General features: G+C 40.7%; 1 protein-coding gene across 1 annotated transcript in view; it reads left to right on the top strand.

Annotated features, from left to right (window-relative positions):
- The window catches only part of LOC137466106 (UPF0598 protein C8orf82 homolog), a 31195-nt gene that overhangs the window by 221 nt on the left and 4968 nt on the right, over positions 1 to 26006 (top strand). The gene's annotated exons all lie outside the window — the stretch shown is intronic.

Here is a 26006-nt window from a genome sequence, read left to right as displayed (position 1 = left end):
GGGGAGAATCCGTGAGGGGAGAATTCCTGAGGGGGAATCCGTGAGGGGAGAATCCGTGAGGGGAGAATTCCTGAGGGGAGAATTCCTGAGGGGGGAATCCGTGAGGGGAGAATTCCTGAGGGGGGAATGCCTGAGGGGAGAATCCGTGAGGGGAGAATTCCTGAGGGGGGAATTCTTGAGGGGAGAATCCGTGAGGGGAGAATTCCTGAGGGGGGAATCCGTGAGGGGGGAAATTCCTGAGGGGGGAATCCGTGAGGGGGAATACGTGAGGGGAGAATTCCTGAGGGGGGAATCCGTGAGGGGAGAATTCCTGAGGGAGGAATCCGTGAGGGGAGAATTCCTGAGGGAGGAATCCGTGAGGGGAGAATTCCTGAGGGGGGAATCCCTGAGGGGGGAATCCGTGAGGGGGGAAATTCCTGAGGGGGGAATGCCTGAGGGGAGAATCCCTGAGGGGAGAATTCCTGAGGGGAGAATTCCTGAGGGGGGAATCCGTGAGGGGAGAATTCTTGAGGGGAGAATGCCTGAGGGGAGAATTCTTGAGGGGGGAATCCCTGAGGGGGGAATTCCTGAGGGGAGAATCCGTGAGGGGAGAATTCCTGAGGGGAGAATCCGTGAGGGGAGAATTCTTGAGGGGAGAATTCCTGAGGGGGGAATCCGTGAGGGGAGAATTCCTGAGGGGAGAATTCCTGGGGCGGGGGGGGAATCCGTGAGGGGAGAATTCCTGAGGGGGAAATCCGTGAGGGGAGAATCCCTGAGGGGAGAATCCGTGAGGGGAGAATTCCTTAGGGGGGAATCCCTTAGGGGGGAATTCCTGAGGGGAGAATTCCTGAGGGGGTAATCCCTGATGGGGGAATTCCTGAGGGGAGAATTCTTGAGGGGAGAATTCCTGAGAGGGGAATCCCTGAGGGGAGAATTCCTGAGGGGGGAAATCCGTGAGGGGAGAATCCGTGAGGGGAGAATTCCTGAGGGAGGAATCCGTGAGGGGGAATCCGTGAGGGGAGAATTCCTGAGGGGAGAATTCTTGAGGGAGGAATCTGTGAGAGGGGAATCCGTGAGGGGGGAATTCATAAGGGGAACCCCGGGAATTGGGGGCAAGCTGGTTTTGGGGTCCTTGGGCTGGTTTTGGGGTTTTCTGGAGTGGGGGGAGTTGGTTTAGGGAGATCCTGGTGGTTTTGGGGTGTCTTTGGGACGGTTTTGGGGTCTTTGGGGTGTTATTAGGGTCTGAGGGGGTCCTTGGGGTGGTTTAGGGTGTCCCTGGAGTGGGGGGAGTTGGTTTAGGCGGATCCTGGGTTTTTTTGGGGTGACTTTGGGGAGGTTTTGGGGTCTTTTGGGGAGGTTTTGGGGTATTTTGGTTGGTTTCAGGGTTTTCTGGAGTGGGGGGAGTTGGTTTAGGGGGATCCTGGTGGTTTTGGGGTGTATTTGGGCTGGTTTGGGGTTTTTGGGGTTGGTTTAGGGGATCCCTGGAGTGAAGGGAGTTGGTCTGGGGCAGTTCTTGGGGTTTTTGGGGTGTATTTGGGCTGGTTTGGGGTTTTTGGGGTTGGTTTAGGGGGGTCCTCAGGGTTTTTGGGGTCATTGGGTGGTTTTGGGGTCTTTGGGTTGGTTTTGGGGTTTTCTGGAGTGGGGGGAGTTGGTTTAGGGGGATCCTGGTGTTTTTGGGGTGTATTTGGGCTAGTTTGGGGTTTTTGGGGTTGGTTTAGGGGGGTCCTCAGGGTTTTTGGGGTCATTGGGTGGTTTTGGGGTCTTCGGGGTGGTTTTGGGGATCCCTTGTGTGGGTGGAGTTGGTTTAGGCAGATCCTGGGGTTTTTTGGGGTGACTTTGGGGAGGTTTTGGGGTCTTTTGGGGAGGTTTTGGGGATCCCTTGTGTGGGTGGAGTTGGTTTAGGGGGATCCTGGGGTTTTTGGGGTGTCTTTGGGCTGGTTTGGGGTTTTTGGGGTTGGTTTAGGGGGGGTCCTCAGGGTTTTTGGGGTCCTTGGGTGGTTTTGGGGTCTTCGGGGTGGTTTTGGGGATCCCTTGTGTGGGTGGAGTTGGTTTAGGCGGATCCTGGGGTTTTTTTGGGGTGACTTTGGGGTGGTTTTGGGGTCTTTGGGGTCCCCGGAGAGGGATTTTTTGGTTTATGGGATTTCTGGGGTGTCCCCAGAATATTTGAGGCCGTTTTTGGGGTGCCTGGGGGGATTTTGGGGTGGGCTCAGATCAAGGAGTTCCTTGTTGGGAATTTTCTCGTTTTTTGGGATTTTTTTTCCCCTTCCAGGCCGACATCGAGGAAGCTCCAGAGGAAACCCGGAGTGAGTTCCCCAAAATCCCCAAAATTTCACCCAAAATCCACAAATTTACTCCAAAGTCCCCAAATTTCTCCAAAAATCCATCAACAATTCCCAAGTTTCCCCCTAAAATTCCCAGATTTCCCCCAAATTTCCCCCAAGATCCCTCCAAAATCCCCAAATTTCCTCCCCAAATCCCCAATTTTGCCCCAAAATTCCCAAATTTTACCCCAGATTTCCCGCCAAATTCCCAACTATTCCTTCAAAATCCCCAAATTTTCCTCCAAAATCCCCAAATTTCCCCCAAAATTCCCAATTTTCCCCAAACACTCCAAATTTCCTCCCAAACTCCCAAATTTCCCCCAAAATTCCCAAATTTCCCCAAAGTCCCCTCAAAAATCCCTCCAAAATTCCCAAATTCCCCCCGTATTTTCCCCGAAAATTCCCAATTTTTTCTGATATGGTTCCTCAAAATTTCCCCCAAAATTTCCCTGAATTCCCCAAATCTCCCCTGAAATTTCCCCAAAATTCCCAAATTTCCCCAAAATCCCAACATTTCCCCCCAAAATTTCCCCAAAATTCCCAAATTTCCCCTCAAAATTGCCACAATTCCCCTGAAAATCCCTCCAAAATCCCCAAATTTTCCCCCAAAATTCCCCCAAAAATCCACAAATTTTTCCCAAAATCCCCCCAAACCCCCAAATTTTACCCAAAATTACTCAAATTCCAAAATTTTCCTTCAAAATTTCCCTCAAAATCCACAAATTTTTCTCCCAAAATTTCCCCTAAATCACCCTGTTTTACCCCAAAGTCCCCAAATTTCCCCAGAATTCCCAAATTTCCCCCAAAATCTCCAAATTTTCCCCTGAAATTCCCAAATTTCTGCCAAAATTTCCCCAAAAATCCCCAAATTCCCCCCAAATTCCCAAATTTTCCCCTAAAATCCCCCCAAAATTCCCAGAATTCCTCCAAAATTCCCAAAATTTTTCCCCACAATTCCCAAATTTCTGCTAAATTTCCCCCAAAATTCCCAAATTTCCCCCCAAAAATCCACAAATTTCCCCCAAAATCTCCAAATTTCCCCTCAAAATTCCCAAATTTCTGCCAAAATTTCCCCAAATTTCCCTTAAAATCGACCCAAATTCCCAGATTTCCCCCAAAATTCCCCAAAATTCCCAAATTTATCCCCAAAATTCCCAAATTTTTCCCCACAATTCCCAAATTTTCCCCAAAATTTCCAAATCTATTCCCAAATTTCCCCCCCAATTCCCCCAAAATTCCCAAATTTTCCCCAAAATTCCCAAATTTCTCCCAAAAATTCCCAAATTTTCCCCCAAATTCCCAAATTTTCCCCCAAAATTCCCCCCAAATTTCTCCCAAAAATTCCCCTGAAAATCCCTCCAAAATTCCCAACTTTCCCCCCAAAATTCCCAAATATTCCATCAAAATTCCCACATTTCCCCCCAAAATTTCCCCAAAATTCCCAAATTTTCCCCAAAATTCCCAAATTTTCCCCCAAAATTCCCCCCAAAATTCCCAAATATTCCCTCAAAATTCCCACATTTCCCCCCAAAATTCCCAAATTTCCCCCAAAATTCCCAAATTTTTCCCCAGAATTCCCAAATTTTCCCCAAAATTCCCAAATTTCCCCCAAAATTCCCAAATTTCTGCCAAAATTTCCCCTAAAATCCCCCAAATTTCCAGATTTCCCCAAAAATTCCCCCTAAATCTCCACATTTCTGCCAAAATTTCCCCCAAAATTTCCCTGAATTCCCCAAATCTCCCCTGAAATTTCCCCAAAATTCCCAAATTTCCCCAAAATCCCAACATTTCCCCCAAAATTTCCCCAAAATTCCCAAATTTCCCCTCAAAATTGCCACAATTCCCCTGAAAATCCCTCCAAAATCCCCAAATTTTCCCCAAAATCTCCAAATTTCTGCCAAAATTTTCCCCAAAATCCAAAAATTTCCCTCAAAATTCCAATTTCCCCCCAAAATCTCAAAATGTCCCCCACAATTCCCAAGTTTTCCCCAAAATTTCCCCCAAATTTCCCCAAAATTCCCAAATTCCTGCCAAAATTTCCCCAAAAATCCCCCCAAATTTCCCCCAAGTTCCCAAATTTCCCCCCAAAATTTCCCCACAATTCCCAATTTTTCCCCAAATTTCCCCCCAAAATTGCCAACATTCCCCTGAAAATACCTCCAAAATTCCCAAATTTTCCCCCAAAATTCCCAAATTTCCCTCAAAAATCCACCAATTTTCCCCAGAAATCTCCAAATTTTACCCCAAAATTCCCAAATTTCTGCCAAAATTTCCCCAAATTTCCCCTAAAATCGTCCCAAATTCCCAGATTTCCCCAAAATTTCCCCAAAATTCCCAAATTTATCCCCAAAATTCCCAAATTTTTCCCCACAATTCCCAAATTTTCCACAAAATTTCCAAATCTATTCCCAAAATTCCCAAATTTCCCCCCCAATTCCCCCAAAATTCCCAAATTTTCTCCAAAATTCCCAAATTTTCCCCCAAATTCCCAAATTTTCCCCAAATTTCCACTCAAAATTGCCACAATTCCCCTGAAAATCCCTCCAAAATCTCCACATTTTCCCCCAAATGCCCCAAAATTCCCAATTTTCCCCAAAATTCCCAAAATTTCCCCAAAATTTCCCCAAAATTCCCAAATTTCCCCAAAATTTCCCCAAAATTCCCAAATTTTCCCTCAAAATTGCCACAATTCCCCTGAAAATCCCTCCAAAATCTCCACATTTTCCCCAAAATCTCCAAATTTCTGCCGAAATTTCCCCAAATTTCCCTTAAAATCGACCCAAATTCCCAGATTTCCCCCAAAATTCCCAGATTTCCCCAAAATTTCCCAAAATTTCCCAAATTTATCCCCAAAATTCCCAAATTTCACCCCAAAATTCCGAAATTTCCCCCCAAAATCCCCTCAAAATTCCCAAATTTCCACAAAAATTTCCCCAAAATTCCCAACTTTCCCCCCAAAATTCCCAAATTTTCCCAAAATTCCAAATTTCCCCCAAAATCCACAAATTTTCCCCAAAATCTCCAAATTTTCCCCCAAAATTCCCAAATTTCTGCCAAAATTTCCCCAAATTTCCCTTAAAATCGACCCAAATTCCCAGATTTCCCCCAAATTTCCCCAAAATCTCCAAATTTGCCCCCGAAATTTCCCCAAAAATCCCAAAACTTTTCTTAAATTCCCCAAATTTTCCCCTAAAATCCCCTCAAAATTCCCAAATTTCTGCCAAAATTTCCCCAAAATTCCCGAATTTTCCCACACAATTCCCAAATTTCCCCCAAAATTCCCCCCAAAATTCTCCCAAAAATTCCCCTGAAAATCCCTCCAAAATTCCCAACTTTCCCCCCAAAATTCCCAAATATTCCCTCAAAATTCCCACATTCCCCCCCAAAATTTCCCCAGAATTCCCAAATTTTCCCCAAAATTCCCAAATTTTCCCAAAAATTCCAAAATTTATCCCCAAAATTCCCATATTCCCCCCAAATTTCCCCAAAATTCCCAAATTTCAGCCCAAAATTCCCAAATTTTCCCCAAAATTTCCAAATTTATCCCCAAAATTCCCAAATTTCACCCCAAATTCCCCCAAAATTCCCAATTTTCCCCCCAAAATTCCCAATTTTTCCCCTAAATTTCCCGCCAAATTTTCCCCCAAAATTCCCAAATTTCTGCCAAAATTCCCAAATTTCTGCCAAAATTTCCCCAAATTTCCCTTAAAATCGACCCAAATTCCCAGATTTCCCCCAAAATTCCCCAAAATCTCCAAATTTCCCTCAAAATTCCCCAAAAATCCCAAAACTTCCCTTAAATTCCTCAAATTTTCCCCTAAAATCCCCTCAAAATTCCCAAATTTCTGCCAAAATTTCCCCAAAATTCCCAAATTTATCCCCAAAATCCCCAAATTTCACCCCAAAATTCCCAAATTTCCCCAAAATCTGCAATTTTTCCCCTAAATTTCCCGCCAAATTTCCCCTTAAACTTCCCAAATTTCTGCCAAAATTTCCCCCAAAACCCCAAAATTTCTCTTAAATTCCCCAAATTCCCCCAAAATTCCCTCAAAATCCCCAAATTCCTTCCAAAATTCCCCCAAATTCCCAAATTTCCCCCCAAATTCCCAAATTTTCCCCAAAATCCCCCCAAAATCCCCAAATTTCCCCCCCAAAAATCCACAAATTTCCCCTAATATCTCCAAATTTCCCCCCAAAATTCCCAAATTTCTGCCAAAATTTCCCCAAATTTCCCTTAAAATCGACCCAAATTCCCAGATTTCCCCAAAATTCCCCAAAATCTCCAAATTTCCCCTGAAATTTCCCCAAAAATCCCAAAACTTCCCTTAAATTCCTCAAATTTTCCTCTAAAATCCCCTCAAAATTCCCAAATTTCTGCCAAAATTTCCCCAAAATTCCCATATTCCCCCCAAATTCCCCCAAAATTCCAAATTTTCCCCCAAAATTCCCAAATTTCCGCCAAAATTCCCCCTAAAATCCCCCCAAATTCCCAGATTTCCCCAAAAATTCCCCCTAAATCTCCACATTTCTGCCAAAATTTCCCCCAAAATTTCCCTGAATTCCCCAAATCTCCCCTGAAATTTCCCCAAAATTCCCAAAATTCCCCAAAATCCCAAAATTTCCCCCCAAAATTTCCCCAAAATTCCCAAATTTCCGCTCAAAATTGCCACAATTCCCCTGAAAATCCCTCCAAAATCTACAAATTTCCCCCAATTCCCAATTTTCTGCCAAAATTTCCCCAAATTTCCCTTAAAATCGACCCAAATTCCCAGATTTCCCCAAAATTTCCCCAAAATCTCCAAATTTCCCCCGAAATTTCCCCAAAAATCCCAAAACTTCCCTTAAATTCCTCAAATTTTCCCCTAAAATCCCTCAAATTCCCAAATTTCTGCCAAAATTTCCCCAAAAGTCCCAAATTTCCCCCCACAATTCCCAAATTTCCCCCAAAATTCCCCCCAAAATTCTCCCAAAAATTCCCCTGAAAATCCCTCCAAAATTCCCAACTTTCCCCCCAAAATTCCCAAATATTCCCTCAAAATTCCCACATTTCCCCCCAAAATTCCCCAGAATTCCCAAATTTTCCCCAAAATTCCCAAATTTTTCCCCACAATTCCAAATTTTTCCCCACAATTCCCAAATTTTCCCAAAATTCCCAAATTTCAACCCAAATTTCCCAAAATTCCAAAATTTCCTCCCAAAATTCCCTCAAAATCCCCAAATTCCTTCCAAAATTCCCCCAAATTCCCAAATTTTCCCCAAATTCCCAAATTTTCCCCAACTTTCCCCCCAAAATTCCAAATATTCCCTCAAAATTCCCACATTTCCCCCCAAAATTCCCAATTTTCCCCAGAATTCCCAAATTTTCCCCCAAAATTCCCAATTTATCCCCAAAATTCCCATATTCCCCCAAGATATCCCCCAAAATTCCCAAATTTCCCCCAAAATTTCCCCTAAAATCCCCCAAATTCCCAGATTTCCCCAAAAATTCCCCCTAAATCTCCACATTTCTGCCAAAATTTCCCCAAAAATTTCCCTGAATTCCCCAAATCTCCCCTGAAATTTCCCCAAAATTCCCAAATTTCCCCAAAATCCCAACATTTCCCCCAAAATTTCCCCAAAATTCCCAAATTCCCCTCAAAATTGCCACAATTCCCCTGAAAATCCCTCCAAAATCCCCAAATTTTCCCCAAAATCTCCAAATTTCTGCCAAAATTTTCCCCAAAATCCAAAAATTTCCCTCAAAATTCCAATTTCCCCCAAAATCTCAAAATGTCCCCCACAATTCCCAAGTTTTCCCCAAAATTTCCCCCAAATTTCCCCCAAAATTCCAAATTCCTGCCAAAATTTCCCCAAAAATCCCCCCAATTTCCCCCAAGTTCCCAAATTTCCCCCAAATTTCCCCACAATTCCCAATTTTTCCCCAAATTTCCCCCCAAAATTGCCAACATTCCCCTGAAAATCCCTCCAAAATTCCCAAATTTTCCCCAAAATTCCCAAATTTTTCCCCAAAATCCACAAATTTTCCCCGAAATCTCCAAATTTCCCCCTGAAATTCCCAAATTTCTGCCAAAATTTCCCCAAATTTCCCTTAAAAATCGACCCAAATTACCAGATTTCCCCCAAAATTTCCCCAAAATCTCCAAATTTCCCCCGAAATTTCCCCAAAAATTCAAAACTTCCCTTAAATTCCTCAATTTTCCCCTAAAATCCCCTCAAAATTCCCAAATTTATCCCCAAAATTCCCCCAAAATTCTCCCAAAAATTCCCCTGAAAATCCCTCCAAAATTCCCAATTTTATTCCCAAAATTCCCATATTACCCCCAAATTCCCCCAAAATCCCAAAATTTTCCCCCAAATTCCAAATTTCCCCAAAATTCCCAAAATTCCCCCAAAATTCCCAATTTTTCCCCTAAATTTCCCGCCAAATTTTCCCTTAAACTTCCCAAATTTCTGCCGAAATTTTCCCCCGAAATCCCCAAGTTTCCCTTAAAATTCCCAAAATTCCCCTTAAAATCCGACCAATTCCCCGATTTCCCCCAAAATCCCCAAATTTCCACCAAAATTTCCCCCAAAATCCCAAAACTCCCTTAAATTCCTCAAATTTTCCCCTAAAATCCCCTCAAAATTCCCAAATTTCTGCCAAAATTTCCCCAAAATTCCCAAATTTTCCCCCCACAATTCCCAAATTTCCCCCAAAATTCCCCCCAAAATTCTCCCAAAAATTCCCCTGAAAATCCTCCAAAATTCCCAACTTTCCCCCAAAAATTTCCAAATTTTCCCCAAAATTCCCAAATTTCCCCCAAAATTTCCCCAAAATCCCCAAATTTCCCCAAAATTCCCAAATTTCCCCCCAAAAATCACAAATTTTCCCCAAAATCTCCAAATTTATCCCCAAAATTCCCAAATTTCTGCCAAAATTTCCCAAATTTCCCTTAAAATCGACCCAAATTCCCAAATTTCCCCAAAATTCCCAAAAATCCCAAAACTTCCCTTAAATTCCTCAAATTTCCCCCTAAAATCCTCTCAAAATTCCCAAATTTTCCCCCACAATTCCAAATTTTTCCCCAAAATCCCCAAATTTGCCCCCAAAAATCCCCAAATTTCCCCAAAATTCCCAAATTTCCCCAAAGTCCCCTCAAAAATCCTCCAAAATTCCCAAATTCCCCCCGTATTTTCCCCGAAAATTCCCAATTTTTTCTGATATGGTTCCTCAAAATTCCCAAAATTCCACCAAAATTCTCAATTCTTTCCTGCATTTTTCCATTAAATCCCAAAATTTCTCCCAAAATTCTCAATTTCTTCTCAAAAATCCCCAAATTTTCTTCCAAATCCCCCAGTTTTACAAAGAAACCCCAAATTTCCCCAAAATACCCAAATTTCCCCCAAATTCCCTCCAAAATTCCCAATTTTCCCCCCAAAATATCCCTCAAAATCCCCAAATTCCCCCCAAAATCCCCCAATTTTACAAAAAAAATCCCAAATTCCCCCCAAAATCCCCAAATTCCCCCAAAATTCCCCCTAAAATCCACAAATTTTTCCAAAATCCCCCCAAATCCCCCAATTTTACCCAAAATTACTCAAATTCCAAAATTTTCCTTCAAAATTTCCCTCAAAATCCACAATTTTTTCTCCCCAAATTTCCCCTAAATCACCCTGTTTTACCCCAAAGTCCCCAAATTTCCCCAGAATTCCCAAATTTCCCCCAAAATCTCCAAATTTTCCCTGAAATTCCAAATTTCTGCCAAAATTTCCCCAAAAATCCCCAAATTCCCCCCAAATTCCCAAATTTTCCCCTAAAATCCCCCCAAAATTCCCAAAATTCCTCCAAAATTCCCAAAATTTTTCCCCACAATTCCAAATTTCTGCCAAAATTTCCCCCAAAATTCCCAAATTTCCCTCAAAATCCCCAAAATTTCACCTAAAACCCCCCAATTCCTAGATTTGCCCCCAAATTCCCAAATTTTCCCCTAATTTCCCAAATTTCCCCTGAAAATCCCTCCAAAATTCCCAAATTTTCCCCAAAATCCCAACATTTTCCCCGAATTCCCAGATTTCCCCAAAAATCCACAAATTTTCCCCAAAATCTCCAAATTCTCCTCCAAAATTCCCAAATTTCTGCCAAAATTTCCCCAAATTTCCCTTAAAATCGACCCAAATTCCCAGATTTCCCCCAAAATTCCCAAAATTCCCAAATTTATCCCCAAATTCCCAAATTTTTCCCACAATTCCCAAATTTTCCCCAAATTTCCAAATCTATTCCCAAATTTCCCCCCCAATTCCCCCAAAATTCCCAAATTTTCCCCAAAATTCCCAAATTTCTCCAAAAATTCCCAAATTTTCCCCCAAATTCCCAAATTTTCCCCCAAAATTCCCCCCAAATTTCTCCCAAAAATTCCCCTGAAAATCCCTCCAAAATTCCCAACTTTCCCCCCAAAATTCCCAAATATTCCCTCAAAATTCCCACATTTCCCCCAGAATTCCCATATTTTCCCCAAAATTCCCAAATTTATCCCCAGAATTCCCAAATTTTCCCCCAAAATTCCCAAATTTTACCCAAAATTTCCCCTAAAATCCCCCAAATTCCAGATTTCCCCAAAAATTCCCCCTAAATCTCCACATTTCTGCCAAAATTTCCCCCAAAATTTCCCTGAATTCCCCAAATCTCCCCTGAAATTTCCCCAAAATTCCCAAATTTCCCCAAAATCCCAACATTTCCCCCAAATTTCCCCCAAAATTCCCAAATTCCTGCCAAAATTTCCCCAAATTTCCCTTAAAATCGACCCAAATTCCAGATTTCCCCCAAATTTCCCCAAAATCCCCAAATTTCCCCCAAAATTTCCCCCAAAATCCCAAAACTTCCCTTAAATTCCTCAAATTTTCCCCTAAAATCCCCTCAAAATTCCCAAATTTCCCCCAAAATTTCCCCAAAATTCCAAATTTTCCCCCACAATTCCCAAATTTCCCCCAAAATTCCCCCAAAATTCTCCCAAAAATTCCCCTGAAATCCCTCCAAAATTCCCAACTTTCCCCCCAAAATTCCCAAATATTCCCTCAAAATTCCCACATTTCCCCCCAAAATTTCCCCAAAATTCCCAAATTTTCCCCAAAATTCCAAATTTCTCCCAAAATTCCCTCAAAATCCCCAAATTCCTTCCAAAATTCTTCCCAAATTCCCAAATTTTCCCCAAATTTCCCTCAAAATTGCCACAATTCCCCTGAAAATCCCTCCAAAATCTCCACATTTTTCCCCCAATTTTCCCCAAAATTCCCAATTTTCCCAGAATTCCCAAATTTCCCCCCAAAATTCCAAATTTCTGCCAAAATTTCCCCTAAATTCCCCCCAAATTCCCAGATTTCCCCAAAAATTCCCCCTAAATCTCCACATTTCTGCCAAAATTTCCCCCAAAATTTCCCTGAATTCCCCAAATCTCCCCTGAAATTTCCCCCAAAATTCCCCAATTTCCCCAAAATCCCAAAATTTTCCCTCAAAATTTCCCCAAAATTCCAAATTTCTGCCAAAATTCCAATTCCCCCCCAAAATTTTCCCAAAATTCCCAAATTTCCCCTCAAAATTGCCACAATTCCCTGAAAATCCCTCCAAAATCTCCAAATTTTCCCCCAAAATCTCCAAATTTCTGCCAAAATTTCCCCAAATTTCCCTTAAAATCGACCCAAATTCCCAGATTTCCCCCAAAATTCCCCAAAATCTCAAATTTCCCCCAAAATTTCCCCAAAAATCCAAAACTTCCCTTAAATTCCTCAAATTTTCCCCTAAAATCCCCTCAATATTCCCAAATTTCTGCCGAAATTTTCCCCCAAAATCCCCAAGTTTCCCTTAAAATTCCAAATTCTCCTAAAATCCGACCAATCCCCGATTTCCCCAAAATTGCCAAATTTCTGCCAAAATTCCCTCAAAATCCCCAAAATTTCTCTTAAATTCCCCAAAATTCCCCAAAATTCCCTCAAAATCCCCAAATTCCTTCCAAAATTCCCCCAAATTCCCAAATTTTCCCCCAAAATTCCCAAATTTCTGCCAAAATTTCCGCTAAAATCCCCCAAATTCCCAGATTTCCCCAAAAATTCCCCCTAAATCTCCACATTTCTGCCAAAATTTCCCCCAAAATTTCCTGAATTCCCAAATCTCCCCTGAAATTCCCCAAAATTCCCAAATTTCCCCAAAATCCCAACATTTCCCCCAAAATTTCCCCAAAATTCCCAAATTTCCCCTCAAAATTGCCACAATTCCCCTGAAAATCCCTCCAAAATCTCCACATTTTCCCCAAAATCTCCAAATTTCTTCCAAAATTTCCCCGAAATCCAAAAATTTCCCTCAAAATTCCAATTTTCCCCCAAAATCTCAAAACGTCCCCCACAATTCCCAAGTTTTCCCCCAAAATTCCCCCAAATTTCCCCCCAAAATTCCCAAATTCCTGCCAAAATTTCCCCAAAAATCCCCCAAATTTCCCCCAAGTTCCCAAATTTCCCCCCAAAATTTCCCCACAATTCCCAAATTTTCCCCAAATACTCAAATTTCCCCCAAAATCCACAAATTTTCCCCAAAATCTCCAAATTTTCGCCCAAAATTCCAAATTTCCCCGAAATTTCCCCAAATTTCCCTTAAAATCGACCCAAATTCCCAGATTTCCCCCAAAATTCCCCAAAATCTCCAAATTTCCCCTGAAATTTCCCCAAAAATTCCAAACTTCCCTTAAATTCCTCAAATTTTCCCCTAAAATCCCCTCAAAATTCCCAAATTTCCGCCAAAATTTCCCCACAATTCCAAATTTTCCCCAAAATTCCCAAATTTCCCCCCAAAAATCCACAAATTTTCCCCAAAATCTCCAAATTTTCCCCCAAAATTCCCAAATTTCTGCCAAAATTTCCCCAAAATCCCAAAATTTCTCTTAAAATCCCCAAAATTCCCCCAAAATTCCCTCAAAATCCCCAAATTCCTTCCAAAATTCCCCCCAAATTCCAAATTTTCCCCCAAAATTCCCAAATATTCCTCAAAATTCCCAAATTTCCCCCCAAAATTCCCAAATTTCTGCCAAAATTCCCCCTAAAATCCCCCCAAATTCCCAGATTTCCCCAAAAATTCCCCCCCAAAATTCCCAAATTTTTCCCCAGAATTCCCAAATTTTCCCCAAAATTCCCAAATTTTTCCCACAAAATCCCCAAATTTCCCCCCAAAAAATCCACAAATTTTCCCCGAAATCTCCAAATTTCCCCCAAAATTCCCAAATTTCTGCCAAAATTTCCCCAAATTTCCCTTAAAATCGTCCCAAATTCCCAGATTTCCCCCAAAATTTCCCCAAAATTCTCAAATATTCCCCCAAAATTCCAATATTTTTCCCCACAAATCCCAAATTTCCCTCAAAATTTCCAAATCTATTCCCAAAATTCCCAAATTTCCCCCCCAATTCCCCAAAAATTCCCAAATTTTCCCCAAAATTCCCAAATTTTTCCCCAAAATCCCCCAAATTTCCCCCAAAAATCACAAATTTCCCCCAAAATCTCCAAATTTCCCCCAAAATCCCCAAATTTCTGCCAAAATTTCCCCAAATTTCCCTTAAAATCGACCCAAATTCCCAAATTTCCCCCAAAATTTCCCCAAAATCTCCAAATTTCCCCCGAAATTTCCCCAAAAATCCCAAAACTTCCTAAATTCCTCAAATTTTCCCCTAAAATCCCCTCAAAATTCCCAAATTTCTGCCAAAATTTCCCCAAAATTCCCATATTCCCCCCAAATTCCCCCAAAATTCCCAAATTTTCCCCCAAAATTCCCAAATTTCCGCCAAAATTCCCCCTAAAATCCCCCCAAATTCCCAGATTTCCCCAAAAATTCCCCCTAAATCTCCACATTTCTGCCAAAATTGCCCCAAAAATCCCAAAACTTCCCTTAAATTCCTCAAATTTTCCCCTAAAATCCCCTCAAAATTCCCAAATTTCCGCCAAAATTTCCCCAAAATCCCCAAATTTCCCCCCAAAATCCCCACATTTCGCCCAAAAATCCACAAATTTTCCCCAAAATCTCCAAATTTCCCCCCAAAATTCCCAAATTTCTGCCAAAATTTCCCCAAATTTCCCTTAAAATCGACCCAAATTCCCAGATTTCCCCAAAATTCCCCAAAATCTCCAAATTTCCCCTGAAATTTCCCCAAAAATCCCAAAACTTCCCTTAAATTCCTCAAATTTTCCTCTAAAATCCCCTCAAAATTCCCAAATTTCTGCCAAAATTTCCCCAAAATTCCATATTCCCCCAAATTCCCCCAAAATTCCCAAATTTTCCCCCAAAATTCCCAAATTTCCGCCAAAATTCCCCCTAAAATCCCCCAAATTCCAGATTTCCCCAAAAATTCCCCCTAAATCTCCACATTTCTGCCAAAATTTCCCCCAAAATTTCCTGAATTCCCAAATCTCCCCTGAAATTTCCCCCAAAATTCCCAAAATTCCCCAAAATCCCCAAAATTTCCCCCCAAAATTTCCCCAAATTCCCAAATTTCCGCTCAAAATTGCCACAATTCCCCTGAAAATCCCTCCAAAATCTACAAATTTCCCCCAAAATTCCCAATTTTCTGCCAAAATTTCCCCAAATTTCCCTTAAAATCGACCCAAATTCCCAGATTTCCCCCAAAATTTCCCCAAAATCTCCAAATTTCCCCCGAAATTTCCCCAAAAATCCCAAAACTTCCCTTAAATTCCTCAAATTTCCCCTTCCCCAAAAATCCCAAAACTTCCCTTAAATTCCTCAAATTTTCCCCTAAAATCCCCTCAAAATTCCCAAATTTCTGCCAAAATTTCCCCAAAAGTCCCAAATTTCCCCCCACAATTCCCAAATTTCCCCCAAAATTCCCCCCAAAATTCTCCCAAAAATTCCCCTGAAAATCCCTCCAAAATTCCCAACTTTCCCCCAAAATTCCCAATATTCCCTCAAAATTCCCACATTTCCCCCCAAAATTTCCCCAGAATTCCCAAATTTTCCCCAAAATTCCCAAATTTTTCCCCACAATTCCAAAATTTTTCCCCACAATTCCCAAATTTTCCCCAAAATTCCCAAATTTCAACCCAAATTTCCCCAAAATTCCAAAATTTCCTCCCAAAATTCCCTCAAAATCCCCAAATTCCTTCCAAAATTCCCCCAAATTCCCAAATTTTCCCCCAAATTCCCAAATTTTCCCCAACTTTCCCCCAAAATTCCCAAATATTCCCTCAAAATTCCCACATTTCCCCCCAAAATTCCCAATTTTCCCCAGAATTCCCAAATTTTCCCCCAAAATTCCCAAATTTATCCCCAAAATTCCCATATTCCCCCAAGATTCCCCCAAAATTCCCAAATTTCCCCCAAAATTTCCCCTAAAATCCCCCAAATTCCCAGATTTCCCCAAAAATTCCCCCTAAATCTCCACATTTCTGCCAAAATTTCCCCAAAAATTTCCCTGAATTCCCCAAATCTCCCCTGAAATTTCCCCAAAATTCCCAAATTTCCCCAAAATCCCAACATTTCCCCCCAAAATTTCCCCAAAATTCCCAAATTTCCCCTCAAAATTGCCACAATTCCCCTGAAAATCCCTCCAAAATCCCCAAATTTTCCCCAAAATCTCCAAATTTCTGCCAAAATTTTCCCCAAAATCCAAAAATTTCCCTCAAAATTCCAATTTCCCCCAAAATCTCAAAATGTCCCCACAATTCCCAAGTTTTCCCCAAAATTTCCCCCAAATTTCCCCCAAAATTCCCAAATTCCTGCCAAAATTTCCCCAAAAATCCCCCCAAATTTCCCCCAAGTTCCCAAATTTCCCCCCAAAATTTCCCCACAATTCCCAATTTTTCCCCAAATTTCCCCCCAAAATTGCCAACATTCCCCTGAAAATCCCTCCAAAATTCCCAAATTTTCCCCAAAATTCCCAAATTTTTCCCCCAAAATCCACAAATTTTCCCCGAAATCTCCAAATTTCCCCCTGAAATTCCCAAATTTCTGCCAAAATTTCCCCAAATTTCCTTAAAATCGACCCAAATTACCAGATTTCCCCCAAAATTTCCCCAAAATCTCCAAATTTCCCCCGAAATTTCCCCAAAAATTCCAAAACTTCCCTTAAATTCCTCAAATTTTCCCCTAAAATCCCCTCAAAATTCCCAAATTTATCCCCAAAATTCCCCCAAAATTCTCCCAAAAATTCCCCTGAAAATCCCTCCAAAATTCCCAATTTTATTCCCAAAATTCCCATATTACCCCCAAATTCCCCCAAAATCCCAAAATTTTCCCCCAAATTCCCAAATTTCCCCAAAATTCCCAAATTCCCCCAAAATTCCCAATTTTTCCCCTAAATTTCCCGCCAAATTTTCCCTTAAACTTCCCAAATTTCTGCCGAAATTTTCCCCCGAAATCCCCAAGTTTCCCTTAAAATTCCCAAAATTCCCCTAAAATCCGACCAATTCCCCGATTTCCCCCAAAATCCCCAAATTTCCACCAAAATTTCCCCCAAAATCCCAAAACTTCCCTTAAATTCCTCAAATTTTCCCCTAAAATCCCCTCAAAATTCCCAAATTTCTGCCAAAATTTCCCCAAAATTCCCAAATTTTCCCCCCACAATTCCCAAATTTCCCCCAAAATTCCCCCCAAAATTCTCCCAAAAATTCCCCTGAAAATCCCTCCAAAATTCCCAACTTTCCCCCAAAAATTTCCAAATTTTCCCCCAAAATTCCCAAATTTCCCCCAAAATTTCCCCAAAATCCCCAAATTTCCCCAAAATTCCCAAATTTCCCCCCAAAAATCCACAAATTTTCCCCAAAATCTCCAAATTTATCCCCAAAATTCCCAAATTTCTGCCAAAATTTCCCCAAATTTCCCTTAAAATCGACCCAAATTCCCAAATTTCCCCCAAAATTCCCCAAAAATCCCAAAACTTCCCTTAAATTCCTCAAATTTCCCCCTAAAATCCTCTCAAAATTCCCAAATTTTCCCCCACAATTCCCAAATTTTTCCCCAAAATCCCCAAATTTGCCCCCAAAAATCCCCAAATTTCCCCCAAAATTCCCAAATTTCCCCAAAGTCCCCTCAAAAATCCCTCCAAAATTCCCAAATTCCCCCCGTATTTTCCCCGAAAATTCCCAATTTTTTCTGATATGGTTCCTCAAAATTCCCAAAATTCCACCAAAATTCTCAATTCTGTCCTGCATTTTTCCATTAAATCCCAAATTTCTCCCAAAATTCTCAATTTCTTCAAAAATCCCCAAATTTTCTTCCAAATCCCCCAGTTTTACAAAGAAACCCCAAATTTCCCCCAAAATACCCAAATTTCCCCCAAATTCCCTCCAAAATTCCCAATTTTCCCCCAAAATATCCCTCAAAATCCCCAAATTCCCCCCAAAATCCCCCAATTTTACAAAAAAATCCCCAAATTCCCCCCAAAATCCCCAAATTCCCCCCAAAATTCCCCCTAAAATCCACAAATTTTTCCCAAAATCCCCCCAAATCCCCCAATTTTACCCAAAATTACTCAAATTCCAAAATTTTCCTTCAAAATTTCCCTCAAAATCCACAATTTTTTCTCCCCAAATTTCCCCTAAATCACCCTGTTTTACCCCAAAGTCCCCAAATTTCCCCAGAATTCCCAAATTTCCCCCAAAATCTCCAAATTTTCCCCTGAAATTCCCAAATTTCTGCCAAAATTTCCCCAAAAATCCCCAAATTCCCCCCAAATTCCCAAATTTTCCCCTAAAATCCCCCCAAAATTCCCAAAATTCCTCCAAAATTCCCAAAATTTTTCCCCACAATTCCCAAATTTCTGCCAAAATTTCCCCCAAAATTCCCAAATTTCCCTCAAAATCCCCAAAATTTCCCCTAAAACCCCCCAATTCCTAGATTTGCCCCCAAATTCCCAAATTTTCCCCTAATTTCCCAAATTTCCCCTGAAAATCCCTCCAAAATTCCCAAATTTTCCCCAAAATCCCAACATTTTCCCCAAATTCCCAGATTTCCCCAAAAATCCACAAATTTTCCCCAAAATCTCCAAATTCTCCTCCAAAATTCCCAAATTTCTGCCAAAATTTCCCCAAATTTCCCTTAAAATCGACCCAAATTCCCAGATTTCCCCCAAAATTCCCCAAAATTCCCAAATTTATCCCCAAAATTCCCAAATTTTTCCCCACAATTCCAAATTTTCCCCAAAATTTCCAAATCTATTCCCAAATTTCCCCCCAATTCCCCCAAAATTCCCAAATTTTCCCCAAAATTCCCAAATTTCTCCCAAAAATTCCCAAATTTTCCCCCAAATTCCCAAATTTTCCCCCAAAATTCCCCCCAAATTTCTCCCAAAAATTCCCCTGAAAATCCCTCCAAAATTCCCAACTTTCCCCCCAAAATTCCCAAATATTCCCTCAAAATTCCCACATTTCCCCCCAGAATTCCCAAATTTTCCCCAAAATTCCCAAATTTATCCCCAGAATTCCCAAATTTTCCCCCAAAATTCCCAAATTTTACCCAAAATTTCCCCTAAAATCCCCCAAATTCCCAGATTTCCCCAAAAATTCCCCCTAAATCTCCACATTTCTGCCAAAATTTCCCCCAAAATTTCCCTGAATTCCCCAAATCTCCCCTGAAATTTCCCAAAATTCCCAAATTTCCCCAAAATCCCAACATTTCCCCAAATTTCCCCCAAAAATTCCCAAATTCCTGCCAAAATTTCCCCAAATTTCCCTTAAAATCGACCCAAATTCCCAGATTTCCCCCAAATTTCCCAAAATCCCCAAATTTCCCCCAAAATTTCCCCCAAAATCCCAAAACTTCCCTTAAATTCCTCAAATTTTCCCCTAAAATCCCCTCAAAATTCCCAAATTTCCCCCAAAATTTCCCCAAAATTCCCAAATTTTTCCCCACAATTCCCAAATTTCCCCCAAAATTCCCTCCAAAATTCTCCCAAAAATTCCCCTGAAAACCCCTCCAAAATTCCCAACTTTCCCCCCAAAATTCCCAAATATTCCCTCAAAATTCCCACATTTCCCCCCAAAATTTCCCCAAAATTCCCAAATTTTCCCCAAAATTCCCAAATTTCCTCCCAAAATTCCCTCAAAATCCCCAAATTCCTTCCAAAATTCTTCCCAAATTCCCAAATTTTCCCCAAATTTCCCCTCAAAATTGCCACAATTCCCCTGAAAATCCCTCCAAAATCTCCACATTTTCCCCCAATTTTCCCCAAAATTCCAATTTTCCCCAGAATTCCCAAATTTCCCCCCAAAATTCCCAAATTTCTGCCAAAATTTCCCCTAAAATCCCCCCAAATTCCCAGATTTCCCCAAAAATTCCCCCTAAATCTCCACATTTCTGCCAAAATTTCCCCCAAAATTTCCCTGAATTCCCCAAATCTCCCCTGAAATTTCCCCAAAATTCCCCAATTTCCCCAAAATCCCAAAATTTTCCCTCAAAATTTCCCCAAAATTCCCAAATTTCTGCCAAAATTCCCAATTCCCCCCCAAAATTTTCCCAAAATTCCCAAATTTCCCCTCAAAAATTGCCACAATTCCCCTGAAAATCCCTCCAAAATCTCCAAATTTTCCCCCAAAATCTCCAAATTTCTGCCAAAATTTCCCCAAATTTCCCTTAAAATCGACCCAAATTCCCAGATTTCCCCCAAAATTCCCCAAAATCTCCAAATTTCCCCCAAAATTTCCCCAAAAATCCCAAAACTTCCCTTAAATTCCTCAAATTTTCCCCTAAAATCCCCTCAATATTCCCAAATTTCTGCCGAAATTTTCCCCCAAAATCCCCAAGTTTCCCTTAAAATTCCCAAAATTCTCCTAAAATCCGACCAATTCCCCGATTTCCCCAAAATTGCCAATTTCTGCCAAAATTCCCTCAAAATCCCCAAAATTTCTCTTAAATTCCCCAAAATTCCCCAAAATTCCCTCAAAATCCCCAAATTCCTTCCAAAATTCCCCCCAAATTCCCAAATTTTCCCCCAAAATTCCCAAATTTCTGCCAAAATTTCCGCTAAAATCCCCCAAATTCCCAGATTTCCCCAAAAATTCCCCCTAAATCTCCACATTTCTGCCAAAATTTCCCCCAAAATTTCCCTGAATTCCCCAAATCTCCCCTGAAATTTCCCCAAAATTCCCAAATTTCCCCAAAATCCCAACATTTCCCCCAAAATTTCCCCAAAATCCCAAATTTCCCCTCAAAATTGCCACAATTCCCCTGAAAATCCCTCCAAAATCTCCACATTTTCCCCAAAATCTCCAAATTTCTTCCAAAATTTCCCCGAAATCCAAAAATTTCCCTCAAAATTCCAATTTTCCCCCAAAATCTCAAACGTCCCCCACAATTCCCAAGTTTTCCCCAAAATTCCCCCAAATTTCCCCCAAAAATTCCCAAATTCCTGCCAAAATTTCCCCAAAAATCCCCCAAATTTCCCCCAAGTTCCCAAATTTCCCCCCAAAATTTCCCCCACAATTCCCAAATTTTTCCCCAAATACTCAAATTTCCCCCAAAATCCACAAATTTTCCCCAAAATCTCCAAATTTCCCCCAAAATTCCCAAATTTCTGCCAAAATTTCCCCAAATTTCCCTTAAAATCGACCCAAATTCCCAGATTTCCCCCAAAATTCCCCAAAATCTCCAAATTTCCCCTGAAATTTCCCCAAAAATTCCAAAACTTCCCTTAAATTCCTCAAATTTTCCCCTAAAATCCCCTCAAAATTCCCAAATTTCCGCCAAAATTTCCCCACAATTCCCAAATTTTCCCCAAAATTCCCAAATTTCCCCCCAAAAATCCACAAATTTTCCCCAAAATCTCCAAATTTTCCCCCAAAATTCCCAAATTTCTGCCAAAATTTCCCCAAAATCCCAAAATTTCTCTTAAAATCCCCAAAATTCCCCCAAAATTCCCTCAAAATCCCCAAATTCCTTCCAAAATTCCCCCCAAATTCCCAAATTTTCCCCCAAAATTCCCAAATATTCCCTCAAAATTCCCAAATTTCCCCCCAAAATTCCCAAATTTCTGCCAAAATTCCCCCTAAAATCCCCCCAAATTCCCAGATTTCCCCAAAAATTCCCCCCAAAATTCCCAAATTTTTCCCCAGAATTCCCAAATTTTCCCCAAAATTCCCAAATTTTTCCACAAAATCCCCAAATTTCCCCCCAAAAAATCCACAAATTTTCCCCGAAATCTCCAAATTTCCCCCAAAATTCCCAAATTTCTGCCAAAATTTCCCCAAATTTCCCTTAAAATCGTCCCAAATTCCCAGATTTCCCCCAAAATTTCCCCAAAATTCTCAAATATTCCCCCAAAATTCCAAAATTTTTCCCCACAAATCCCAAATTTCCCTCAAAATTTCCAAATCTATTCCCAAAATTCCCAAATTTCCCCCCCAATTCCCCCAAAATTCCCAAATTTTCCCCAAAATTCCCAAATTTTTCCCCAAAATCCCCCAAATTTCCCCCCAAAAATCCACAAATTTCCCCCAAAATCTCCAAATTTCCCCCAAAATCCCCAAATTTCTGCCAAAATTTCCCCAAATTTCCCTTAAAATCGACCCAAATTCCCAAATTTCCCCCAAAATTCCCCAAAATCTCCAAATTTCCCCCGAAATTTCCCCAAAAATCCCAAAACTTCCCTTAAATTCCTCAAATTTTCCCCTAAAATCCCCTCAAAATTCCCAAATTCCTGCCAAAATTTCCCCAAAATTCCCAAATTTCCCCCAAAATTCCCAAATTTCCCCCAAAATTCCCCCAAAATTCTCCCAAAAATTCCCCTGAAAATCCCTCCAAAATTCCCAACTTTCCCCCCAAAATTCCCAAATATTCCCTCAAAATTCCCACATTTTCCCCCCAAAATTTCCCCAAAATTCCCAAATTTTTCCCCACAATTCCCAAATTTTCCCCAAAATTCCAAAATTTATCCCCAAAATTCCAAATTTTCCCCAAATTCCCCCAAAATTCCCAAATTTCACCCCAAAATTCCCAAATTAACCCCAAATTCCCCCCAAATTTCCCCCAAAATTCCCAATTTTTCCCCTAAATTTCCCGCCAAATTTCCCCTTAAACTTCCCAAATTTCTGCCAAAATTTTCCCCCAAAATCCCCAAGTTTCCCTTCAAATTCCCAAAATTCCCCTAAAATCCGACCAATTCCCCGATTTCCCCAAAATTGCCAAATTTCTGCCAAAATTTCCCCAAAATCCAAAAATTTCTCTTAAATTCCCCAAATTTCCCCAAAATTCCCAAATTTTTCCCAAAATTGCCAAATTTCACCCCAAAATTCCCAAATTTCACCCCAAAATTCCCAAATTTCCCCCAAAAATTTCCCCAAAATTCCCAAATTTTCCCCCAAAATTCCCAAATTTTTGCCAAAATTTTCCCTAAAATCCCCCCAAATTCCCAGATTTCCCCCAAAATTCCCCCTAAATCTCACATTTCTGCCAAAATTTCCCCCAAAATTTCCCTGAATTCCCCAAATCTCCCCTGAAATTTCCCCAAAATTCCCAAATTTCCCCAAAATCCCAACATTTCCCCCAAAATTTCCCCAAAATTCCCAAATTTCTGCCAAAATTTCCCCAAATTTCCCTTAAAATCGACCCAAATTCCCAGATTTCCCCCAAAATTTTTCCAAAATCTCCAAATTTCCCCCGAAATTTCCCCAAAAATCCCAAAACTTCCCTTAAATTCCTCAAATTTTCCCCTAAAATCCCCTCAAAATTCCCAAATTTCCCCCAAAAATTCCCAAAAATTCCCTCAAAATTCCCACATTTCCCCCCAAAATTCCCAAATTTTTCCACAGAATTCCCAAATTTCCCCCCAAAATTCCCAAATTTTCCCCCAAAATTCCCAAATTTCCCCCAAAAATTCCCAAATTTCCCCCCAAATCCCCCCAAAATCCCCAAATTTTCCCCCAAAAATCCACAAATTTTCCCCAAAATCTCCAAATTTCCCCCAAAATTCCCAAATTTCTGCCAAAATTTCCCCAAACTTCCCTTAAAATCGACCCAAATTCCCAGATTTCCCCCAAAATTTCCCCAAAATCTCCAAATTTTCTCCCAAAATTTCCCCAAAAATCCCAAAACTTCCCTTAAATTCCTCAAATTTTCCCCTAAAATCCCCTCAAAATTCCCAAATTTCTGCCAAAATTTCCCCAAAATTCCCAAATTTTTCCCCACAATTCCCAAATTTCCCCCAAAATTCCCTCCAAAATTCTCCCAAAAATTCCCCTGAAAACCCCTCCAAAATTCCCAACTTTCCCCCCAAAATTCCCAAATATTCCCTCAAAATTCCCACATTTCCCCCCAAAATTTCCCCAAAATTCCCAAATTTTCCCCAAAATTCCCAAATTTCCTCCCAAAATTCCCTCAAAATCCCCAAATTCCTTCCAAAATTCTTCCCAAATTCCCAAATTTTCCCCAAATTTCCCCTCAAAATTGCCACAATTCCCTGAAAATCCCTCCAAAATCTCCACATTTTCCCCCAATTTTCCCCAAAATTCCCAATTTTCCCCAGAATTCCCAAATTTATCCCCAAAATTCCCAAATTTCTGCCAAAATTTCCCCTAAAATCCCCCCAAATTCCCAGATTTCCCCAAAAATTCCCCCTAAATCTCCACATTTCTGCCAAAATTTCACCCAAAATTTCCCTGAATTCCCCAAATCTCCCCTGAAATTTCCCCAAAATTCCCAAATTTCCCCAAAATCCCAACATTTCCCCCAAAATTTCCCCAAAATTCCCAAATTTCTGCCAAAATCCCAACATTTCCCCCCAAAATTTCCCCAAAATTCCCAAATTTCCGCCAAAATTTCCCCAAAATCTCCAAATTTCCCCCAAAATTTCCCCAAAAATCCCAAAACTTCCCCAAAATTCCTCAAATTTTCCTCTAAAATCCCCTCAAAATTCCCAAATTTCTGCCAAAATTTCCCCAAAATTCCCAAATTTTCCCACACAATTCCCAAATTTCCCCCAAAATTTTCCCCCAAAATTCTCCCAAAAATTCCCCTGAAAATCCCTCCAAAATTCCCAACTTTCCCCCAAAATTCCCAAATATTCCCTCAAAATTCCCACATTTCCCCCCAGAATTCCCAAATTTTCCCCAAAATTCCCAAATTTATCCCCAGAATTCCCAAATTTTCCCCCAAAATTCCCAAATTTTACCCAAAATTTCCCCTAAAATCCCCCAAATTCCCAGATTTCCCCAAAAATTCCCCCTAAATCTCCACATTTCTGCCAAAATTTCCCCCAAAATTTCCCTGAATTCCCCAAATCTCCCTGAAATTTCCCCAAAATTCCCAAATTTCCCCAAAATCCCAACATTTCCCCCAAAATTTCCCCAAAATTCCCAAATTTCCCCTCAAAATTGCCACAATTCCCCTGAAAATCCCTCCAAAATCCCCAAATTTTCCCCAAAATCTCCAAATTTCTGCCAAAATTTTCCCCAAAATCCAAAAATTTCCCTCAAAATTCCAATTTCCCCCCAAAATCTCAAAATGTCCCCCCACAATTCCCAAGTTTTCCCCAAAATTTCCCCCAAATTTCCCCAAAATTCCCAAATTCCTGCCAAAATTTCCCCAAAAATCCCCCCAAATTTCCCCCAAGTTCCCAAATTTCCCCCCAAAATTTCCCCACAATTCCCAATTTTTCCCCAAATTTCCCCCCAAAATTGCCAACATTCCCCTGAAAATACCTCCAAAATTCCCAAATTTTCCCCCAAAATTCCCAAATTTCCCTCAAAAATCCACCAATTTTCCCCAGAAATCTCCAAATTTTACCCCAAAATTCCCAAATTTCTGCCAAAATTTCCCCAAATTTCCCCTAAAATCGTCCCAAATTCCCAGATTTCCCCAAAATTTCCCCAAAATTCCCAAATTTATCCCCAAAATTCCCAAATTTTTCCCCACAATTCCCAAATTTTCCACAAAATTTCCAAATCTATTCCCAAAATTCCCAAATTTCCCCCCCAATTCCCCCAAAATTCCCAAATTTCTCCAAAATTCCCAAATTTTCCCCCAAATTCCCAAATTTTCCCCAAATTTCCACTCAAAATTGCCACAATTCCCTGAAAATCCTCCAAAATCTCCACATTTTCCCCCAAATGCCCCAAAATTCCCAATTTTCCCCAAAATTCCCAAAATTTCCCCAAAATTTCCCCAAAATTCCCAAATTTCCCCAAAATTTCCCCAAAATTCCCAAATTTTCCCTCAAAATTGCCACAATTCCCCTGAAAATCCCTCCAAAATCTCCACATTTTCCCCAAAATCTCCAAATTTCTGCCGAAATTTCCCCAAATTTCCCTTAAAATCGACCCCAAATTCCCAGATTTCCCCCAATAATTCCCAGATTTCCCCAAAATTTCCCAAAATTTCCCAAATTTATCCCCAAAATTCCCAAATTTCACCCCAAAATTCCGAAATTTCCCCCCAAAATCCCCTCAAAATTCCCAAATTTCCACAAAAATTTCCCCAAAATTCCCAACTTTCCCCCAAAATTCCCAAATTTTCCCAAAATTCCAAATTTCCCCCAAAATCCACAAATTTTCCCCAAAATCTCCAAATTTTCCCCCAAAATTCCCAAATTTCTGCCAAAATTTCCCCAAATTTCCCTTAAAATCGACCCAAATTCCCAGATTTCCCCCAAATTTCCCCAAAATCTCCAAATTTGCCCCCGAAATTTCCCCAAAAATCCCAAAACTTTTCTTAAATTCCCCAAATTTTCCCCTAAAATCCCCTCAAAATTCCCA

This window comes from Anomalospiza imberbis, unplaced genomic scaffold (genome assembly GCF_031753505.1).
Source record: "Anomalospiza imberbis isolate Cuckoo-Finch-1a 21T00152 unplaced genomic scaffold, ASM3175350v1 scaffold_141, whole genome shotgun sequence".
NCBI classification, from domain to species: domain Eukaryota; kingdom Metazoa; phylum Chordata; class Aves; order Passeriformes; family Viduidae; genus Anomalospiza; species Anomalospiza imberbis.
This window is presented reverse-complemented; position numbering and strand designations above follow the sequence as displayed.